This window comes from Euprymna scolopes, chromosome 6, assembly GCF_053919585.1.
Source record: "Euprymna scolopes isolate OS-2025 chromosome 6, ASM5391958v1, whole genome shotgun sequence".
Taxonomy (NCBI): domain Eukaryota; kingdom Metazoa; phylum Mollusca; class Cephalopoda; order Sepiida; family Sepiolidae; genus Euprymna; species Euprymna scolopes.
Genome location: NC_136487.1, coordinates 112,538,925 through 112,558,792, shown reverse-complemented (window position 1 = coordinate 112,558,792; position 19,868 = coordinate 112,538,925). Strand labels below are relative to the sequence as shown.

The following is a 19,868-nucleotide window of genomic DNA, read 5'->3' as shown; positions in this document are numbered from 1 at the left end:
GATCTTGAAGACATCCAAGTTGAAGTTGGGAGGAAAACAGGCAAGCGGCAGAGAGTTCCACAGGCGTGCAGTTCTAAGAAAGAAGCTTTGTTCATGGAATCTACGTTTTGATTTAGGCATGGATAAAGAGTGGGGAAAATTATTGACAGTGGTTTCAGCTAGTCGGGTGTTTTTCGTGAAAGATTGGCGAGGGGGGACCAGAGAATGGAGCTCAGATGAGCACTTGCCATGGAAATAACGATAAAACAGAGACAGGTTCGCAACGTCTCTTCTGTAGGAGAAGGGTTGCAGGGAAGAGAAAAGGGCATCCCCACCAAGCCAAAAAGTCTATTTTGTACTCTGTCAAGGCAGGATAGGTTGTTTTTAGCAGCTCCTGCCCAGATGTGGCAGCAGTACTCCATCCTTGGACATACTTGGCTTTTATATAGAGAATTGCATCATTAGTGAGATATCTTCTGGAGCGGTAGAAGAATCCCACCATTTTCCCAGCGACCTTGGCCACAAACTTGATGTATATGTTCCATTTCAGATCAGGAGTAAAGACCAAACCCAGAAGCTTATCAAAACATTGGGCCTCCCCTAGATGAGAGCCATTCATTTCAATCGATGCCAGATGGGGATCAGAGCGTTTATGATGTAATGATAGGAGCTTGGTCTTAGATGCATTAAAGGTAACCAGCCACCTCTTGCCCAACTGTACCATGTGCTCAAGATCTGAGGAGAGAGAATCAGAGAGAACATTGTCATGTTTTTTCCAGAACAATTGGCATACCAAGTGTTAAAACTTTTCATAAGTTTTTAGTCCACTGTCTTAATCTTTCTTTGCAAGCTTTGCATACTATGTGAGGTAACCATGAGTAATCCTGATTTCCAAGCACGATTTCAAAATACGCAAACTAAATTGTTATTACTAAATCGTCAATTTTCATTCTGTTTGCCACTAAAGTAAATTCTTCACAACTATAACAGAACACATCCGGGTTATTCAAGCATTTCATGTTTCAGGAATGGGAAATTCTCTCATCAGCTGTAAGTAGCGAATTAAAAAGTTAAAAAAAATTTGTAGAATAAATAACTTTACCAATTGAAATCTCAAAGGAAATGTACATCAAACTAAAAGAACTATATTAGTTTTTTTCTTACATAACAGCAAATAAATCACATGGAAATTGTGCCTCAAATTTTAAAGAGCTGTTCATGTTAATATAATCTTTTTAATGAAAATATCTACAGTTACTTGATTATGTAGTAAAGTTGACATCTATTCAATGTAGCCGGCTTCAGCCTTAATCACTGCCTTAATACGGGTCCAGAACTTGGAGCATGCCTTTTCCACAAGTGCTGCAGGAGCTCGATGAATACTTACTGGATGATGGATTTGGTGTTGTGGGAGGTCATGTTGGTGATGTTCTTGACATATGGCAAAACGATCTAGTCCAGTGACTTCAGGTCGGGGGAGGAGGGGGGGCAAAGATAGAAGGGTACAAAGTCGTAGCACTCTTTCTGAAGCCAAGCCTAAGTCTCTTTGGACTTATGGGCCGTGCTGAGTTCTGCTGCCACATCCAGGGTCTGTCAGCAGTCATCTGATTACACCAGGGGATCACCACACTCTTCAGCACATCCAAATATACTTTGATGTTGACTTTCAAGCCGATTTCGAAGATGTGAAGTGGCATGATGTGGCCCTCACTTGAAACCACACCAAAGACCATAACCGTGGCTGGAAATGGTTGTCCGATGCGTTGAGCTGTGCCCTCAAACGTCGAGCTATCCGGATTTGTATTTTGAGGGTGTTGGCAATGGTCCTGTTGTCATAACTTGGATCGGTAGAGTTGTATTGTAGTGCAACTCCGATCTTGCTCATTGAACATTGTGTCACTTTCAGACTTGATAGTGGCTCCTATCACACTTGGCCAACTAGTAGATGGTCTGTAACATAAAAAAAAGAAAAAAAGAAAATCGGTTTTTATCACAGGGAAATGGAATCATTTCGTTTTTCTTTGGTGACAATTTTATCATTTAACCCTGTACAATGTAAATTAACATGATTCATGTAAAAGTTATCAATTTTATTGAAAACGGTAATGACTTGTTCCAAAGTACATTATACAGTCTTCTTAAATGAATTAAGTATCTCTACTAGTATAAAAAAGAAACTTTGTCTGTATGTGTGTATGTGTGTGTATGTGAGAGAGAGAGAGAGAGAGAGAGAGAGAGAGAGAGAGAGAGAGAGAGAAAGTTCCCTACGGACTCCAAAACAGCTGGGCCGATTTGTTAAAAAAAATTCATACAAATGTACTTTATGTGCCTGGTAGTATTCTTAGATAGTTTTTTTTTTATCAGAATGCTTTACATACTACGTGAAGTGTCTGTGATTTTTCTTGATTTCCAAACATCACTTCAGAATATGTAAAATAAAAATCGTTTTTATTAAATGGTCAATTTAAAACAGAAAAAAAAGCCAAGTCGGATTTATTTATTTTTGTTCCTTTATGGCAGTATTGGATGGCGTGAGTGTTCGAGAGAGGTTTGAACTGTAACAAACACATAAGACAACATTTTTAAGACACAAACGAAAAGCAAAAAACTCAGTACAGAACCCTGATGTACCCTCACTTTCACAATAAAGCTATAACTAAATATGCAGTTAAGGTTCTTTTTCGTTATTGTAGCGAAATCTGACAGCCAAAAATATGATTTTTCATGAAAAAACAATGATAACTACTTACTATTTTTATCAATTTCAACAATATGCAATGTTATCTACCTAATTGTCATGATACAATTAGTTAAATATGACTGCATTATTACATAAAACATGTACTTTGTACAAATAGATGATTGTATGACAGCCAGCATTATTGTAACAAGATGAGTTACTTTCCCTGACTTGATGATATTAATTTATATACACACCGAAAAATTTTTGGAATATTATTTTCATTAATAATTAATTTTCTATCCTATCGTTTTTCATAATTTTGGGATATTTTCACAACTGCAGCATGACAATTCAGTAGATACCATTAAGTTATTATCAAGTTTATATTAAGTATTATCAAGTTTCACTTGAAGTTCAATATTTCGATTTTCGAATTTTGTTACAATAATGAAGTATAGCTTCTTTATGTAATACAACATAAAAAAACATTAAATAGAAGCTCCATTTAACACAAACAAACTATGAGCATTTAAGGTTTGAATAAATTTTATCATCAACAAAAGACTAGATTGAATATGCTTGTTGAAAAAAATTAATTTTCATGTGTCATCACCTTTCAAAATAATACAAAAGGAAGGCGTTGGAATAAACTGAGAAAAAGGGTAGTATGTCCATAAAGAGTACTTATTCCTTGTTTCTTTTTGTTGGTCGAGTAGCAGTCCCAAAGAGGAGTATTTGCCGGCTTTAACAGCAAAAGTGGGTGATTTCTCACTTGACTGCATCTGTGTCTTGTTTCATTGGTGTCTTGTTTCCCTTCTCTCTCTCTCTCATTTACAAAAGATCCTGGGTTTTTATCTCTTCTTACCGGCTCCCACAGACACGTTGGTTGTTAAATTCTATTTTTATCCCACCCTGCTCCCATTGATTAATTAATTTTTATTATTTTTCTCTTTTTGACAGGATGGGTGCGCCGTGCGTCGGGCCTATGCGTAGTGACGCATTTACACACTTTGTCTGTGACAGCCGACGAGTAAGCATCCGGTTGGGATTTTATTACTTTATTCGTGAATCCACACAGAAGAACCACTGTTAATTCTAACAGGACTTTGAACATTTCTGTACAATGCTTGGACAACCTTGAACAACCATTCACTCGTCTGTAATTTATGCAAAACCTACCAAACGACATCTCTTGGAATTCTACTGAAAGCCTTCTCAAAAGATTCACAAAAATAAAATGCAGGTTCTTCTTCTTACCAAAATACATCTGATGCAAGAAGAGTTTTTCGTACGTTTTGTGGCTGCATGTACACATAAATCCTCTTTCTGTATATTCACCTTTATCTGTTTTGTAATATCATTCTTTATGTAAAATCGATATACGGTTGTCGTTCTTTTTCTTCAAATCTACCGTTCCTAATTCAACTTCCAGTGCTTATTTTCAAATACAATTCCTGTTTACTCTTGTGTGAGAATTGAACTTTCGATATAATTAACACCATCATATAAAAAACTAATATTCTCTCTTTTTTGTAGGCGATTACATGTGAACACCCTGAAAACGTGACAGAAACAAACAAAAACAAAACAAAAACAAAACAAACAACAACACTTATTTAACAATTTAGAGTAGAGGGATATACATATAAATTTAATGTAAAATGATCCATTTCTAGGTTATTATAGCATTTTAGGGCAATTAAACAAATTTCAATTTTTACTATGGTAGATAAATCTTGTATATTTGGGAGTAAGCGCCTACCTTTTTAGGCGATACGAGTGGTTTTACGAACTTGCAAATCGGTTTAGGATTAATGGTAAAAAAATTTAGTTATCAGCCCTAAGAAGTCAAAATGTTCAGGTTATTTTACGTTAAATTTATATACGAAACTGATCTCTCACTCTAAATTATAAAATACGTGTTTTACTATAGTTTCTTCTTCTTTCCGCCAAATTTTTAAGGAATGTTCACACGTAATCGTCTTTTTTTATTTTTATTTTTTTTTTTAAGAGGAGGAGACGGAGAAGTGGGAGTGATTTACTTGAGGGTATTAATCTATAAATTTGGCAAACTTTTTTTCGGGGGGGGGGGGGTAGAACTCCCCACAAAAGCATTTTTATCGTTAAACGTTCCTATCGAAAGGACATCTTAAGTCTATCCGCTCCTGTTTATATAAATAGGCGGCTAATGTTCGATACGTTTGCTAATTATGATATAATGTAAAAAGGGATAAATGGAGATTACTCGATTGTACAATGTCAATTAAATCACTAATCACAAAAGAGGATTTTGGTCATCTTTGTAAATGTGCAACAGTGGATTATGTTTTTTTTTTCTTTTTTTTTGCGACTTATTAACCCCCCCCCCTTAAATATTAAATTTATTTTACCCTTTTTTGTGCAAATACTTTCTTTCAAATGATTGGTGACTCTTGAAATGCTTAAGTTGGTTCTGCTAATATAAAGACAGTCATAAAAAAAAGAACAAATACAAATTGTAAAAATGTGATTTTTTTTTTTTCCTTTGTGGACTGGGTCATTTGTGATATTCGTTTTATAAATCTCTCGGGTTATTAAATCTCATTTAATCTGATTGATTTCCAACTGGATAACTAAAATCATTAATTCTGCCTCATTCTTTCTCTTTATCATCCTCTCTCTCTCTCTCTCTCTGTTTGTCTTACGTTTTCTCTCTATACATGTTTCTCCACTCTCTCCCTCTGAGCCTGTCTCTATTTTTCTCTCTGTCTCTGCTCGTCACATCTCTCTACCATTTTCATTCTTTGTAATTTTTCTCTCTCACTTTCTATCTCTTTTCTTCTTGACCTCTATCTGTTTCTCTATCCCCCTTTCTTTCCCCCTTGTCTCTCTTTCTTTGCCCTTCCTCATTCTCTCTTTTCTTTGTATATGTTTTTCACTCTCTCTTCGCTGTCTCTTTCTCTCTATTTGTTTCTGTTTTTCCCTTTGTCTTACTTTCTCTACTTTCCTTTCCTTGTCCTTTTCTCTCTGTTTTCCCTTCTCTTCCTTTCTATCTCTCTCTCTCTCTATCTGCTTCTCTCCCTCCCTTTCTTTATTTCTACTTCTGTTTCTCTTTTTCTCTTTCATCCCCCCCATATATCTCTCTCTCTCTCTCTTCCATTGTCTCCTTGTTTTATGTTCCCCTTTTCTTTTCTCTGTCTATGTTTTCTACTCTCTTACTCTCTTCTTATTCTCTCTCTTTCTCTCTTCCTGTATCTAGCTATTTCTTTTCCCGTCTCCTTTTCTATCTTATTCTATCCTTTTCTTTCTTTATGTTTTATGCTCCTACTCTCTTTTTCTTATTTCTCTGTTTCTTTCTCTCCCTGTCTCCCTCTTTTTGTTTGTTTGTTTCTTTCTTTCTTTCTCTGAACTGTCTCCTCTCTCTGTCTTTTTCTCTATATATGGTTTCAGCTCTCCTCTTCTCTGTCTGCTTTCTTCTCTGTTTTTCTTTCTCATTTTGTTCATTCTCCTTTTGTCCCTCTTTCCTTGTTCCTCTTTTTCTATTATTTTTCTCTGTGCGTTTTTTCTTTCTCCCTTTCTGCCTCCCTTCCTCTCTTTCTTTCCCTTTCTATCTGTTTCTTTTTCTTTTACTCTCTCTCTTTCTTCTTTACTGTGTCTATTTTGTTTCTATGTGTTTTCTGCTCTTTCCTTGCATGTCTCTTTTCTTTTTTTCTTTCTATCTATTTGTTTATCTTTCTCACACTTTCTTTCTCCCCTCCCTTTCTTTTCCTTTATATATTTCTTTTTCTGTCGTATATCTTACTGTCTCTTTTTCTTAGTCTGTCTTTGTTTCTTGCTCTTTTTCTTGTCCTGTCTTTCCCCATCTCTTTTGGTGAAATACTTGAAAAAATAGTAGTCAGTAGGCGAGAGGTCTGACAAATACGGTGGATAGGGTATTATTTCATAGTCTAATTTGTTAAGCTTTCGCAAAGTAACACGAGCGTTGTTATGCAGCAGAATTGTGTATTTTATGTTGACCAACTTTTGACATAAACTGCAGCTTCCTTGTCGTGTAACTGCCAATACTTTACCACAGTCACTTTTTCACTGGCCTAGCATACATGAAGCTGTAGTGCAACCCAAGTGTGTTGCGGAATCATTTGGTTATTTAAATATTTTGATAAATTTAAAATCCTACCGTGACTGAGTTTTCAGAACCGTGGGTGTGCGTCTTTAATCTACATCAAAGCTTTATTGGTATGTCTTTTTTTGGAAAACTAATTGTTGGAATGTAGCTGACACAAAAGTAGCAGTTTTTTGTTTACACTAATTATGCAATTAATTACACGAAACACCTCTTAGAGAATGGAGGATTTATTCGAGTCGCTGATGATTAAATTACAGTTAAGTATCATCTTTACTGCGCTTATTGACCCAAATTATGATCGGTTCGTGGCAGAAGAAGGAAAACGAGAGATGAAAAGAAAGAGTCAGGTATGATAAGCGTTTTTTTTTTTTTTTTTGTACAATTTTTGTTAGACCATGTTCCTATTTACTTGCCTTCCCACGAGGGTAGAGTTAGACACAAGGTCGGTTTTTAACGTAGGGAAAATCCGGCTCCCCAAAAAGGGACTCTCTGGATAGGAGCAAAAAATAAAAATTGCCTCAGTCTAGAAGGATTTCTTCTTCACTGATCGAAGACAGAAACGGCAAGGTGTAGTATCAGAACAGGTTTATCACGTTTTATCCGGAGTCATTTCTCATAACCAGAAAAATGTTTGCTTTTATTACCCTCTCTCTCTTTCATCTAACATCATATCTGCATCGGAAACATGTGCTCTCACAATACGTGATTCTACACTGTGTGTCAAATTATTAACGAGATAACATTTTTCTACCAGTTTCAGAAACTTACGGGTAGTTTTGTATCAAAAGCTTCTGAAACGTTGGCAATGGTGAACTGTGAACTGTGAAATTTTCGTACTGTTCTGCTCAATGTAAACAACTTGCCATCATAATTGCTGAATCCATGGTATTTGAGGTAAGTGTCAAATTATTAACAAGGCAGTTTGTTTCGTCAATAAAATGGGTCATAAAGGTTGTTTGAGTAGTTCTGAAAAGAGTACTGTTACAGAACAGCTAGCAAAAAGTAAAACTACCCTCGAAATATTGAAAATGATAGGAAGGTACTATCAAACTGTGAAGAACTTTGTCAAGGACCTGACAAAGGTACATAAGAGAGCTGATAAAGGTAAATCTAGAGTTGTTTCACGCTGTTCTCTACTCCAAATTATACATGAAGTTGTTAAGAACCCTGGCAGAAAAGTCGAGAAGTGTTTGACCAAGCTGGATTGAAGAATGTCTCAAAAAGTACTCGATATTGCCTTCTGAAAGAAATGGCAAAGTCTGTTAAGCCTGTGACAAAGCCTTCATTAAAGCAACATCACATACAAAACCGATTGAAATGGGCAGAGGACAACATGAAAACAAATTTTTCCAAAGTTTTGTTCATGGATGAAGTGCGTGTCACTCTTGATGGCCCAGATGGCTGGAGCAAAGGATGGGTCCTAGAGGGACGACATCTTCATCAGCGTTTAAGGTGCCAACAAGGTGGTGGTGGGATAATGATATGGGCTGACATTATTGGAAGTACTTTAGTTGGCACATGGAAAGTCCCAGAAGGCGTAAAAATGATGTCAAATGTTTACATAGCTTTTCTGAAGGAGTACATTGAACCATGGCTGAAGAAACAAAGGCTGACGTTTAGAAGAACTATTATTTTTATGCAGGATAATGCTTATTTCGCATGCAGCAAACAAAAGCAAAGAGTATTTGCAACAACTGGGGTTCTCTAGCTTACGGAAGATGGAGTGGCCTGCAAATTCGCCAGATTTAAACCCCATTTAGAACCTTTGGAGTATCATGAAGCGACGCCTCTATGCAAGTGGACGCCAATTTCAGAGCAAAGACGAGTTGTGGGATGCTCTTCAAGAGGTATCGCGAGGAATAACTGTTGAGGAAATCACAAATTTGACTAATTCTATGGACCAACGTCTTTCATAAAAGTCACACCATCTTTCACAAGTCATTCATAAAAAAAAGGATCGCATATCCCCTACTAATTATGTCAAAGTAGAAATTGCTATGTAGTTATTGTGTTCTAAGCATTGTTCCTAATTCATTTAATGTTTGAAAATTATTTCAATAAACAAGTTATTGATATATTGTGTTTTTTCTCAACCTCGTTAATAACTTGAAACACTGAAATCAACAAATATTCCTATCTTCTGCCATAATTTCGCTAATACTGCTTTAAATACTTTTATTTTTTGACTTAAGTAGCTGAATAGTATTGTAAGCACTTTCTCAAAGTTTCATGGATTTTTATTCACTCGTTCCTTAAATATTTAAAAAATGTAAACTCATTAATAATTTGATATGCAGTGTATAACCACAAAGAATATTGAATAACCAATGTTCTTATTGCACCTTAGTCCTTACTATATTGGGTGTTTGTCCAGATCACCAGGTAAATATGCTTGTTCAAAATAAAATAACAGGAAAACTTCCGGAAATATTTATAGAGTGAATGTGGTATTGTGGTGACTGAAACTAGTTTAGAGAATAGATGAAGAAAATGACACTCTTCCACCCGATCCGGTTTTTGGCTTCGTGCAACGTCATATTTTATAAAGGAAATTTATTATACTGCAAGCTTTATATTTGTAACATTTTCAAAATAAATCACCTTCACTCGTCAAACTAAATGATCAACGAAATGGTGGTAGGAATTTAATTGCTTCCCATTGCAACAAAACATGACATAAGGCCAGAAGGAGGGAAAATCCAGCTCCTCTGAAGGATCACTCTAGTTGAGGATGAAAATAGTTGGTGACAGATTCTTTGGCATTCACCGATGAGGCACCTTAGAGGACGGGAAATAAACTAACCACTCTGCTCGACCGAGCCATAATGTAATGCTTGGAGGGTTACACCCCCTAGGATCTAAGTGGACTTTGCCTCATTCAAACAAAAGGCTTAAGCACCTAAGCAAGCCAGAACTGAGTATCAGGATGGCAATTTATCTCCTTCCCACAGTGGGGAGATGTGACAAGATCGGAAAAGTGAGATTTGAGAAGTCAGTGCCCCAGAGAAAGACCACTTTGGCCTGAAAAAAAAAAAAAAGAAAAAAATGTTTGGAGTGCCCCATGGGCGCTCCCCGGTAGGGGCGTCTCAGACGATAAACAATAAATTTTTCAAAGGGTAGGAAGGCAAAGCCTGGATGGGGGTCCTTCTAGAACGACACAGAACACAGGACCATAACTGAATCCACAGGTAAAAAGTTATCTCAGCAACTAGCTTGGAAGACCGAAGGTGAACCTTTAAGTGCCAGAATATTTTACAGTGTAATAATAGTAGCTTCATCAATATTTCCTTATTGATTGAGACGAAATTAGTAAAAGAATTACAGTTTTGGAGGCATTTTTAGGAGCATAAAAATGTAATGGTGATAAATTTGTCGTTTCTACAGAACTTATCATTCAAACACGGTAGTGTTTGACTATATGGTTAAGTGGCAGTTTTAGTCATTTAGAACAGTTTTAAAGCTTCGCCGCTCTCACTCATCTATTTTTTTTTTTTTTTTAACAAATTTCAAACAATTATTACAGTTTATATAGATCACCTTCTCAGCTATATTGTGAAAAAAAAATCAATTTTCGTTCAGTAAAATAAAAAGTTATAATGAATTTACTGGTGTTCAAAATCGAAAAAATTCATAAGGTGTTAATGGACGTTTTTTTATGACTGATTTCCATAGCAATCACGTCTCTTCAGCGACTAGTGTTGCTAATAATTCACCGCTCTCGCGAAAAAAGAAGTAACAAGTGAAACAGAGAGAATGAAAGCAGGCAAGTGCCGTACATTGTTTTACATATGTGTATGTTATGTTTATGGGGGCAAAATATAAGAAGAAAAAATAAACAAAGAACAAGCGAATTTAGAAAAATCATGGATTACAATAGAAAAATGCGAGCATGAAAAGTAATGGTTAAGCTTAAACCTGGAAAAGAAAAGGACAAGATATTCTAGTAAACATAATAAATTTATAACTTTAAATATTGCAGCATTAAGATTTTTTTAAATTTAATTTAATATTATATAATCAATTCTTAATGCTGCAATATTTTAAGTTATAAATTTATTTTATTTTTTACTATCTTGTCCTTTTCTTTTCCATGTTTAAGCTTAACCATATTACGTTTCATGCTCGCATCTTTCTATTATAATATATATATAATATATATATATATATATATATATATATATATATATATATATATATATATATATATATATATATATATCATTAAAACAGTATTTTTACAACTACAATTCTCGAATGCGTGCTGATTTACAGGAAAAGTATATTTCTTTCTTGTGGAAATTGGGATATTTTAGTCCACAAAGATTCAAAGTTCATTCGAGCAATGTCACGAAACAAATAAGCCCCCTCCCCCTCGTCCCCCTTTTTTCTTCTCTCGAGCACACACATATTATTCGCGAAATAATTATCTAGCTACATTTTGGTCTTTTGTATCTGTTCTTTAGATGCGGCACTTACATTTCTTGTTCTCTTTCGGTGAAGGAGCAGTCCTTTACGACTGAGACACTTTTTTTAATTTTGTACCTTTTCTCCGCGTTAAAAAACGACCCTAGTATCTAACTCTGTCCCGTGGGGAGGCATTGTATATATATATATATATATATATATATATATATATATATATATATATATATATATATATATATATATATGTATGTGTGTGCTTCTGCAGTTTAGTTAACCGTTTTTCCGTAAGTAACGCGCCAACATTTACCGATTAGAACACCATTTAACATTTTTAGGAGATTTTACTGTTTAACTTGGAGAAGGAGGCGGGGGGGGGGAGGTGTTGGAGTGCGCGCCGCCCAGAAACAAAAAAACAGTAAAAATCTCCTAAAAATGTTAAAATGTATTCTAACCGGTTAATGTCGGCGTATTACTTCCGGAAAAACGGTTAATTAAACTGCAGAAGCACCTGTTAAGCCACACAAGTTCCATAATTGACCCCCCCCCAAAAAAAGAACGAAAAACAAAAATGTTTGGTGCTTATGTTTTTGTAAACCGCATTAAAAACTACGTAAGACAAAAAAAAAAAAAATCCCCCCAAAGTATATATTTTAAATCTCCCAATGTATATATTTTAAAATTTTGTTTTAAACAACTTTTGCTTCGAATTTTAAATTGTCCGCTAATGAAAAAAAAAAAAAAAAAAAAATCTGAAAATTCTGTTCTGAGAAAAAAAGGTCTTCCGAAATTACCCCCCCCCCTCCAATTGGAGTGCTTGTCTTCTTTTAAATATAATTTTAAATGTTCCACAAAAGATTCAAAAAGGCAGTTTTTTTTTTTTTTTTTTTTTTTTTTACAAAGGCATCACCACATTATCAAGACCCAGAGGCCACTCAAGGATAAGGGTTAAAGAGTGTACAGTAGAAATTGGTCAATATAGTAATCATTAGTAATGAAAATTTGGTAAATTTAATAACTTATATGGAACGGCTCATCAAGAACTTATTTACTTTAGACTTGAAGACAACCATATTGTAGTCAGCCGGAAAGCAGGAAAACGGAAGACAATTCCACAGGCGTGCAGTTCTAAGAAAGAAGCTTTGTTCATGGAATCTACGTTTAGGTTTAGGCACAGATAAAGAGTGGGGGAAATTATTGATAGTGTTTACAGCTAGACGAGTGTTTCTTGTGAAAGTTTGGCGAGGGGGGACCATAGATTGAAGCTCAATTGAACACTTTCCATGAAAATAACGATACATCAGAGACAAACTCGCAACATCTCTTCTGTGAGATAGAGGTTGCAAGGAGGAGAAAAGGACATCTCCTACGAGGCTACGACCGCGCGTTCGCGCGTAGCGTAAACGGAGGCTGTAAAATGGCGGAAAATAGTCCCTAGGTTCAGGGGTTAATACCATGCAAACGGTAAATTTGCAACGGGTTTAATTATCAGATTCGTTGTCAGCAACCTCGATTACCCCTAAAAAAATAAATTAGAGTAGTCAGTGTTCTGTTGTAGCGTATCCCTATATTTACCGTTAAATTTAATTATTAAAGTATCGTTTACGTTTGATTGAACCAAATTGTTATGAAACTAGAACTAACTTTATTAATGTAATGTTTTAATGTCTATTTATGAATTTATTGGCTATAAATAGCTTCCAAAACTTTCACTCTTTTAATACATGAGGATTTGCGGTATTTCTGCAGCGTACTACAGAACATTATTATTTAGAAACCTATTCTTAATATAGGGATGGGGTTTGTACTTTCACTTAATAAGCAAAAAATCCCCTAAAATTGAATTTAACTAGAAAATACTATCTAAAATATAATACGCCCCGTAAACTACTGAAGTAGAAGTACTGAATTTTAAAGTCAGAAATTGCTTTCTAACCCGACAGCTTAAATGTTTCCAAATTTCAAAGGGTCACAAAATAATTCATTCTTTGTTTGTCAACTGTTAACAAAAGATTAAACTGACAACGAATCTTAACCATAACGAAGCGTTAGGGTTAGGTTTTGGTTAGAGTGGCCGTGTTTACAAAGAAACCGAAATGAATTCTGGTGGAGTTAATTTCGTAATTCAATTATTTATTTTAAAATCTTCGTTTTATTTTACACTGTTGCATTTTTGATCTCATTAAATATGTTATTATTAATAGTAAATATGAAAAACAATGTGTAAGTCACGCATAGATAAAAACAGGTACGCAAGAAGTTGTCCCACATACTTTTTAAAGATTGAGATAAGACATCAATATTACTTATATCTTAGAATGGAAAAAATCACGGTGTTCAATTAATCTCTCTCTCTCTCTCTCTCTCTCTCTCTCTCTCTCTCTCTCTCTCTCTCTCTCTCTCTCTCTCTATTTGTAACTGTAAGTCAGTAAAAATATTTTCCCTGTCACTTAGTTTGGCCTTTTAGCTAGGAACAAAGTGTAACTACACTTCACCTTTTCTGACCTCGATCAGTGGAGGAGAAATCCTTCTAGATTGAGGCAATTTATATTTTTGTTCCTATCTAGAGGGCTCCTTTCTGAGGAGGTGGATTTTCCCCACGTAAAAAAAACAAGTGTGTCTAACTCTGCCCTCGTGAGAAGGCAAGTAAATAGGTACATTTTCTATAAAATTGATTATTAGTCTTGACTCGTATTTCTTACTCTAAAATAAAATGCTAATTTATTTTATAAAGTGTTGAGAATCAAACTTAATTTTTTCATCGTTGGCGGCCATGCTTTCTTTTTTGTACCATTTTTTTTTTACTACTTTAGATCACAAAAAGCAAACTTTTTGCACAAAAATAAACTTTGACAAAAAAAATCGAATTTTTACTGAATTAAGTGAATTTCAAATGTTCAAATAAATCAGTAATCTAAGAATAAAAAAATGTCGAAAAGAAAATGGCAATGGCTTTATATAAAAAATGAAATATATTAAAATTTTATTGCATAATAAAACGTATTATTTCAGACGAATAATCGATTTTATCCAAAATTCGAGCGAATAATACACGAAATAGGCGAGATATTCCAAGCGTCCCTATCGTATAATTGAACAAAAAATATAATATCTATTACAGTGTCTTTATTTCTTTTATTTACCTTCACCCCTTCCCATTGAAGATAAGCCTTAGAAAAAAAAAAGTGATATTTGTAAAAGCTAGAAAGAAAACATTGAGGAATCAAAGAGAAAGATAGGATAGAAAGAATGAAATAAATACACGGAAGATATTACAAACAAAACAAGGCGAAATGGGGGTAGGGGTCTGTGTAGGTAGATCAACCTTGTTGCGCCAAACTTATAAAGAGAGAGAGAGAGAGAGAGAGAGAGAGAGAGAGAGAGAGAGAGAGAGAGAGAGAGAGAGAGAATGGTTGTAGGGGGGTCGTGTTTATTTTGTTTTATTTAAACAAATTCAATTCTTGCTTTTTATGATCGATTACAGACGCTTTTTGTAAAATTCGCACAAAAATTGTCAAAGCCAAAAAATATAAAAACTCAAATACGACAAAATAAATAAATAATAATAATCTGAGGAAGAACGAGCTACATTTTTTCTTTTTTACAAACAAGCCTAAGCAAAAATCCCACATAACCTGCTCTCCCCCGCCTACTGGAAGATACCATTTTCTTATTTCGTGAAAAAAAAAACAAAAAAAAAACTTAATTCTCGACTCTTGCACTTAAAGAAGCGAATTTGTATAAGAAATTGGTATTTTATAGCAACCAGGGAGTCATCCTATTATTGTTTTTTTTTAATATTATTTTTCTTCTCTTTATTATTATTATAAACGATAATGAAATGGAAATGCAACAAATGAGAAAGAAGTCATATGGCGAGCCTTTCCCTTATTCCCTTCTAGTTGACACAACTCGGATTGGTTCAGTCCGTTTCAGATACAATCTTCAATGAAACGAGCAACAGTATCAAATCGAAGCTAAAAACATTATTCATTCTCGTTGCTGTTCTCGGCATTTTACGAAGATTTTCTTCTTGCAAACGAACGGGAATGAAATATATATATATTTTAAACAAACCTGGACCTTTATCTTGTAGTCACATTGTAATTATTTAATTATCCCTTATTTATTTTTTTTTAATCGCGCATCAAACACTTAAAGAAGAATACAGGTCTTTAAAAGATCTGTAAAATTTCTTTGGATGGTTCATTTTTAAATTTTTTATAATTTCATACGACGAACACCTTTTTTAACAATATTTTCTATCATCATCATTATCATCGCTACCATAATCATCATTAATAATATTGATATAACAATGCCGTTTACACGGTGAGGGGTTTCTGGTCCTTTTTTTAAATATTGTATTATGGTCTGTGACAGCTTGAATTTTATAAGCGTTAGGGTTAGGTTTTGGTTAGGTTGGTCGTGTTAATTGTTGGGAAATCCATCAACACCTCGACTCTACTACAGCGACAACATCGGGCTGTTTTCTTTTTCACCATTTGGATGTACTAATTAATAAAAAAAAAAAACAGTGAAAGCCACAACTGCCAACCTGGCCACTTATCACCTCTCGTTGTAAGTTTGTTTTCATAAATATTTCTTATTTTTATGTGCGGGCGTGTGTGTTATCGGTATAGTAAATTTAAGTTGTAAAAACGTAAATGTAATTTTTTATTTATTTTTTTTCATTATTAGGTATTTTTATGCCGAATACGGACCGTGCTGAAATAATACCATTATTTAGAAAGCCCTTCTTAAAATCTGGAAGGGATGGCGTTTTCTGTTTTGTAACTATGCTGTACTTTCACCTAACAATTTGATAAAAAAAAAAAATACCGTCAAAATTGAATTTAACTTAAAAATTTGACAAATAATAATAATAATAGCACGGTCCATAATCTGAATAAGTACACCTATTCACTTCGATTGCATATGTCGTTTATATTTGTTTATTTTTAATGTTTTAATTCAACGCTTTCTTTATTAAAAGGATGTTTTTACTGTTGAACCCCCACATGTTGCATTTGTTCAGCTTTTGCTTTCGATTACAAACATTCAATATGATTAATTTTAGTTCTAACATTGAACGAATACAAGAGGCTACACATCGACATAAACAAATACCAGGTTCTTTCCTAGAATAGTGGCTCCTTCAAGAAATACTGGTTTTCTTTAGTATAGGAGAGCAAATAATCCATATTTAATTTCTGTCTATAAATTGTAATTTTACACATAAATTACCTTTCTTGTTAAATAATTATTCAAACATAAAAAGCAGTTTAGTTGCCCGAACAGACTTCATACAAACGGAAATAACATACGTGATGGATGGACCGGATCGTAAATAATGATTCTTGTAAAAAAAAAATCTTTTTATGCATAATACTTATAACATTTTAGCATTTTTTTATTTTAGTTTCGTCCGCGGCATTTTTAGGAATGGCTTTTTAAAAATTTGCATGGGGATATTAAAATGCATAAGGGCCTACTTTAATTTCCTTTTTCTTTTTGGCGCTTATGCACTTTTGTTACCGTGCTATTTTATTAAATAGTATTTTTAAGATAAATTTAAGTTTTACGATATCCTTAAATTGTTAGGTGAAAGCACAGAATAATTTTAAAAAAAGACTCTTCCCCTCCCCATGTTAATAATGGCTTTCTAAATGTTATTTCATCACGGTAATAAAAGTGCATAAGTTTTTTTTTTTTTTTTTTTTTTTTTAATTCGGTACTTGTGCATTATTGTAACCTTCCATGCAAATTTCTAAAGTCCTTAACATGAGAAGGCTGGAGACTCTTCCCTTGATGCGGACGGACGGCCTAAAATGAAAAGATGCACAAGTGCCAACAAATCTTGTGAAATGTTAAATAATTTATTTTTAAATTAGCTAAAAGACTTCGTTTCTTGCGATTCCGTTTTTTTTTTTTTTTTTTTTTTTTTTAATAAACTATTTCGATTACTTCCATTTATGTTCAAGCCACTAAACTGCGGTTTGACCCCAACATTTAAACAATTCAAAACACACACAATAATGTGTGCATAACTGCATAATGGTACCTGTAAATTTTAATAACCATGAAATATTAAACATGTATTTATTAATGTTCATGAAAGACGTGTCTTCTTTCCCTGTGTGTGTATGTGTTTTTTTTTTTTCTCCATCTTCCAAAATTGAATATCTTACCTGCCTTTTACCTTTAATCAACACGTATATTTTTAAGGGGTCGAGCGAGCGATAATCTCACCCAACCTCATTATCATTTAAAACGGCGGGGAGGGGAGCAGTTTAATTTAAGCTGTAGTTTTGCTACACACCAAAATGATTTTGTGGAAAGATTGTTTTCAATGTTGGTTTTACATTTTTTTTCTGTACTATTTAATATGGCATAAAATTACACTTCAAATTTAAATTAATTACTGAAAAAATTTTTATTTTTGATCTTAGAGAATAACACCCTCAGCCCCCCCCCTCCTAAAAATGAGATTTTGTTTTTTTTAAGGCGATTACATGTGAACACACAGAAAAACTCCGCGGAAAGAAAAGAATAATTTAGAATGGGCGATTAGTTTTGCATATAAATTTAACGTAAAATGACCCCTCGTTTCCGGACCCTTCTAACGTTTTAAGGGCTTTTTTACTATGAGAGATAAATTGTGCATTTGAAGAGGGTAGAGAATTTTTTGTTGTTTCTTGTTCAAATTAGAAAAGTTAATAAAATAATTACTTAAAATCAAATTCTCTTTCTTTGGGGGGGGGATGCTCGACTACAAATTTACCTTATTTTGTTTACTCTTGTTTATGGTTTGCCAGGATTCAAGCAAAATATGTACGAATCAAGTTTCAATTAAAACCCTTTTAAAGAAGCGCATTTTGTGTAATTTGATATTTATTGTAATGAAAAATGATTAAAGAAAGTTAATTATTAAATTAGTATTTTTCATTGTATTTAAAGAAACCGAAATGATTGACATGTGCAAAAAAAAAAAAAAAAAAAAAATCTCTAAAAATTAAACACTAAGACACTGGTTCTTTTACAGAATTTGAACCGAACGAAGGCCACGATTAAACCGACCATTGCCAAACTAAAGTTTAAAAACAAAACAATTCTGCTTAAATTCTGTAAAAGTATCCCATCCTCCCCCAAAAATAACAAACATAGCATATTGAAATTACCTGGTGTTGTGTGGGAGTGGGTCTTTTTACTTGCATTTTTATTTCGCTTTTGTTTGTTTTAAAAGGTTTATTTATACACGATTAGTAAATAAAAATGAAAATCACGAAAAATGTGAAAAACAATCAAAACATAATGTACTAGTAATACTATTTTCTTAATATACAGAAGAGATCGTAGGCGAACCAACAAGTGAAGTGACTATATAATTTTTTTATTTATTTTTTTTTTATTTTTAAACTCAAATTTATTCCGCTTTTTCTTTACAATGTCAAATGTCGATTTTACTCTTTGGGGGTGGGTTTTTGTTTTTATTTTTTCATTATAGTTCAAGTGAATTAATCTAGCTTAATCGCGTATTTTGAATTATTACCTTTTATTTTATTTTTACTATTTCATATCTTGAAATGAATTGAACATTAGTACAATTAATTCTCTCAAAGTGGATTCGTCCGGCAATTTTTACGCGTGAACTTTTGTGTTACAGGACGGAGTTCTCTTAATTAGTGGAAGATGAGAATTATTTTATCCATTGTTTCTATATAAATCATAAATTTCATGCCTAAATAATCACAAAATCTGAGAAAACTTAGCGTATTAACTTTATTTTTATTTTTTGTTTGCATTTCATAATCTGATTAAATTCTACAAATTAACAATCAATGAATTGATTCTTCTTTACTATTGTTTGCTTTCGCTGACTCGAATCAGAATTGTTTATTTTTGTTTTTTCTGTCCATGGAAATCGCTCCAGACAAGGCATAAAGCCACTTGATTTAAGGAGCTAAAATAAAAACAAAGCAAAACAAAAACTACTTCAAGGTAAAAAACTTGCCAACGATTAGTGATTTTTAAGCTTCCGTATAATCTATGAAACGAGGAATGCGTTTTGTTTTGGTTGAACGAAGCGAGAATCTCTCGCTTTTTGGGTGCTAATTAAGTTATTTTTGTACAAGTTTTTTTTTCCTTATCTTAGGACTTTACTTTACTAATTATCTTTGAAATAGACCTAGAAAACTAATATTTATCGTTCAAAAGATTTTTTTTTTTTTTTTTTACAATAAATTTAACTTCCAAATTTAGCTCAATTAGCTCGCTGTGAAAAATTTTTTCATAACTTTTTTTTTTTTTTTTTTTTTCACGTGTACACGTATTTTTTTCCTTTTGGAAATTAACTTTAGTCTTGTATTTTTCAAATACAATAATAAAAAAAAAAAAAAAAGTAGTCGGAAACCTACAAAGAAAAAAAATAAATAAAAATAAGTCGTCTTTCAAAACTATGTCCCCTTATCTTTATTCCACCATTTTTTGCCCGTACCTAATTTAATGTTATATGGAGATTCCGATCCAGCAAACAGCAATTCTTCCTTCTTTGTCAGAAACATGGCTAATGAAATGGACAAAATAAGAGAAGCAACGTTACAGTAAACAGACGGTTCGGTTCACTATCTATTATTCACCTCGAATTAGGGGTAGAGACAATATTTCCTTTTCTCAGCA

General features: G+C 33.5%; 1 protein-coding gene and 1 long non-coding RNA gene across 4 annotated transcripts in view; one reads left to right on the top strand and one right to left on the bottom strand.

The window, feature by feature from the left end:
* Nucleotides 1-1,059: 1,059 nt before the first annotated feature.
* The window catches only part of LOC145277875 (uncharacterized), a 19,494-nt gene continuing 685 nt past the window's right edge, over nt 1,060-19,868 (bottom strand). The window contains exon 2 of the long non-coding RNA XR_013868233.1: nt 1,060-1,929. This is a non-coding gene — a long non-coding RNA (uncharacterized LOC145277875). The remainder of the gene's footprint in view (nt 1,930-19,868) is intronic.
* LOC145277872 (uncharacterized) overlaps nt 14,874-19,868 on the top strand; it is a 623,323-nt gene continuing 618,328 nt past the window's right edge. For 2 of the 3 annotated variants that reach the window (XM_080129859.1, XM_080129853.1), the window contains exon 1: nt 14,910-15,770. The gene's annotated coding sequence lies outside the window, so the exon portion shown is untranslated. Of the gene's footprint in view, nt 15,771-19,868 lie in introns of all 3 variants that reach the window. The other variant, XM_080129852.1, reaches the window with a different exon arrangement.